At 39.9% G+C, this 4,120-nt stretch overlaps 1 pseudogene across 1 annotated transcript; it reads right to left on the reverse strand.

Moving 5' to 3' along the window:
* Positions 1-281: 281 nt before the first annotated feature.
* On the reverse strand, positions 282-3,779 carry LOC306668036 (phosphatidylinositol 4,5-bisphosphate 3-kinase catalytic subunit beta isoform-like; annotated as a pseudogene). Its single transcript has one exon. The product of its transcript is annotated as a phosphatidylinositol 4,5-bisphosphate 3-kinase catalytic subunit beta isoform-like (transcript).
* Positions 3,780-4,120: the final 341 nt, after the last annotated feature.

Here is a 4,120-nt window from a genome sequence, read left to right on the forward strand (position 1 = left end):
CTAAACATGATGTTGGTCTCTCTTTTTTCTGCTTTCTTGATCCCCATCTATTTTTCCTCCTTGCTTTTTATTTTATTTTTAATGAAAAATAATCATAAATTCAAGTTAATTTTATAGTTTGCACAATTAAAAAAGGGAAGGAAGACACCTCTCTCTGAAGCCTTATTTGGAAAGTAAGAATAGTTCCCAGTCCCTAGATGTGGAGAGTTGTTGCCTGACTGGTAACACTGGATCACAGCACTGGAAAAGAAGTATTTACACCTTTCTGGTAAAGTACCAAACACTTAAAAAAAAAAAAATCAAACAATCCCTAGTAGCATTCCTTGGTGTGCAAAGTCAGCAGGAAATGATTATCCATAATGTTGACTCATATTCATGATGAGTCTTGGAAGCATTCAGAAAGCAGAGGGTGGTCATCAGGAATTTTTTCAGATTAGGTTTTGTGGGATGACATGTTCTTAATTTAACTGAGTTCCAAAATTTCATTCCCTTTATAACATCTCTGGCAGGGTCGTGTTCAGTTTAGTGCAAGTGCAAAACGAAAATGAAAACAAATACATCAGGAGCAGAGGCTGATCGTTAAGATCTGTAGTCCTTCCGAACTGTGTGGGCCATCCAATTCACTTTAGTAGTCCAGCTTTCCCTGAGCGCCTCATCAAATTTTTGCTGAAATTGTTTGAGTGCTTCTTCTTCACTTTTCCCTAAGGCAAGAGAGTCCTTCAGGTACTTAACGGAAGTAAGCTCGGGAAGCCCTGCAGTCAACATCAGTGCAAAGAGGGTGATGAAGAGGTTCCCGTGTCGTCCTAAAATCAGATACGCATCTTCACAACACTGGCGGAACCTGCCGAACTTTTCTGAGTTTCCTGTTTTTCCTTGTTGAATGACATGAATGAAATCATGAATGAAAGGCACTCTCTCCCTTTTAATGACAAATTTAGATTTAAAATTTCCAAGAATATGTCCAAAGTCAATATGGAAGAGCTGGCCAGTTTTTTTGACCATGATGTTGTCACTATGTCTGTCACCAATCCCAAGGACATAAGAAGCTACACAGTAGCCAGCACAAGACAGGGTAAACTCCTCAATTGCTCGGTCCAGGTTATCCCCAGAATTATATTCCTTCAGCCAGTTCAGAAGGGCATCTTTGTTGAAAGCTGCTGCAGCAGCCACATTGCTACTATTCAGCTGAATGTCAGCCATTGTTTCAGAGGTGCTCACAACTTCAATGAGGCCAGAGTGATCTCCTGTTGCTAAACAGCCATAAGGCAGCATGCGAAGATCCAGACCAGCTTCTTTCCAGAGTAAATCCATCAAGCACAGCATTTGGAGTGTTAACATATCCTGTCGCAAATCATCACCATTTTAAAAAATCACTCCAACTGAATCCTCACCAAATACCTTGTTGTTGTACACCAGCCACAAAGGCTTCATTTTGGAATCCATGTATTTGCACTTTTCAACAAAGGGTTCTGAGAGGATGACACATGGATTCAGAGGTGACTGCAGGTCAGAGAGGGCTTCCCGGTAAGCATTCTGTTTTAAACAAGTGTGCATAGCCTCCTTCCCTTTAGCTCTGTTTAGCTTCATTGCATTCAGTTTGATTAAACTATTTAAAGTTTTTAACTTACTGAGTGCTTCAACCTGCTTGGAAAGCACTTTCATGTGGCCTACACTTCCTCGACAATACGCTTCAAGGATCACACCAAACTGTACCGAGACAGCAGGAATGTGCACCTCTGACCTAAGATGCCAAAACAGAAACTACCCTATCCTTGGATTAGCAAGTGCCCTTTTTAATAGGAATCTAGAGAGGGCACAATGAAGAAAAGGCTCAGATTTTAAAACTTGCACCAGTTGTAAAAGATATTGAGCGAATTCCTCATCACTCATCTGTCGCAGGCAGCCCACAGCATATTCCCACACGTACTGATCTGGATAGTTGAAATCCAGAAGCTCCAGAGCCTCTCGAGGAGAAAGTTTTGGCCAAATCTGAAGTAGTGCCTGAAGCTGAGCAACATCTTCAAGTTTATTTCACTTAATCAATAGGAGTAATTTTGGCAGTGACTGTGGGAAATTCTCTCTGCAATTTTGTTGCAAAGTCCAAATATGATCCATTTCATTCTCACACAACTGAGACAAGGGATCCCTGTCCAAGATTTCTTTCAGTACAGCAATAAACTGTTTTCCACCTCGACTCAATACATTAGCACTATCACTGCTTGCAATCTCAGCTGCCTTTTCAATAATCTTATCAAAGGGAGGGTAATAATAAGGTTGTTTTTTATTCTCTGGAAATTTAATATGCAAAGCTGTTGCATTTTCAGTATATGGATTTGTCTGAACAGTTCCCATAGGATTCAACATTTCTTCAAGTTCATCAAGAAATGAAGACCAGCTGTGCAATATTATGTCCCCAGACCTCAATTGTCCTTTAAAGTAAAAAAACATGGTATTTACCCACGCTCCAGGATAATGCCCTTTCCCAGCTTTCCTGATGGTCTGATATTTAGAGGGATTTATAGTTTTTGTTGATTTCTTCATTTTTACTTTATCCAAAACTGCATAAACTGCAAAACATAATCGAGCCATTCTTGGCAAGTCACAAATATTAATATCAAATTCCAGTGATTCATTCCAAATGTGATCATTTTTCCCTGATACCTCTGAGTTTACAATGGTTTTACACAGGAGCTCGGTACCATGAAAAAGACCAGCCCTGACATGAACTTTTACAGTTTCTTCTGTGTTAAGTTTATTTCCCTTAACCAAGATGATTTGAAAAGGGTTGTTATTGTCCCACACATGAGAAATAACTCGTGTTTTCTTTGGTGGTAAGGGAAGAGGAAGGTTAGATGAATTGCGATTTATGGCAGCCTTTATGGCAATCATTTCCTGTTCATACATTTTCTTTATCTTACTGAATTATACAAGTATAAAATGGGGTAAGGTTCTGTTCATTACACAGTTCCGGATATACTGGAACTGAATTAGTGGTGATCACCAAATACATCTTCTACTCTCCCACTGACTTGCAACACATAGTCATAGGGGCTAGATCCATCTTCCTTCTCAAACGTTTTTGGATTGCCAATTCATTTATTTGATAGGATTCATATCAGGAAATATTTGAAAGCTAAACACATCCTGACAATTTTCAAAATGAACAGCTACAATGAGCTTTCCTCCATAAAGCTTATCTTCCAAGTTTTCAAGGGTAGATGGCTCATGCTCCAGTGGATACGTTTGCTTTAGCCAGTCAATCCATGATAATCCCACAAGTGACTGAATCTTTTCTTCACTGAATTTGCGCATTTTTTCTTCTAAATTTATTCACTTCAGGATCCTTTAAGGCATCAAATTCATGCAGACCTTTTCCAATAAGGACTCCAATTTGTGAATCCAACTTTTCTGCTGGATCACAACTTCTTGTCACTAATTTGAGAACAGGAAGAAAAGGTCTGACATCGCAAAGTCTTCGTGTTTCATCTTCAAGCTCCTCATATACAGCAGTTTGATTCACACATGCAAACATATAGGAATCAATTTCCATAAGGAGGTTAAACATTGGGTAATTGTGAACTTGCTTCCATAACATCTGCTTAATATAAGAAATAGTGGCTTCCCGTGGTACCTCCAACCGGATATAAATCCCAGTGGGCAAAAGAAGATCCACAGGTACGGAGCCATCAGATGCTATCTGTGAGTCCACTGCCCAGATGTCAAGGACGTCTGCCATAGCAGGAGGCATTATGAAGCTGAAGCACATTCATAACCATGGGGCCCTCTCTCACTACTGGACAGATCTTCTAAACAAAAACTAAATAAACTATTTCATCCATCAACGAGCAATACGCTTTTTCTTGGCAGCACATGGATCCTTCTCTCAAAATGATAGTCCCCATTTCATTCTTTTAGGAAAATAGCATTACATATTTTTTAAAAGTGAAGTTTTCATGTAAGACTTCTTCAGATTAGAAGATACACTGGGACTCAAGGAGAGAACAGTGAATTCTTCCTAAGTTTAGGTGAAATAATTTTGCTAGTTGGAAAATACTATGGAGCTGCCCGGAGCTCCGCCACCGCGGGCTCCCGGTCCCAGTGCGCGGTCAGCAGCCCAGGC

The sequence above is a fragment of the Sciurus vulgaris genome (genome assembly GCF_902686455.1).
Source record: "Sciurus vulgaris genome assembly, chromosome: 1".
Taxonomy (NCBI): domain Eukaryota; kingdom Metazoa; phylum Chordata; class Mammalia; order Rodentia; family Sciuridae; genus Sciurus; species Sciurus vulgaris.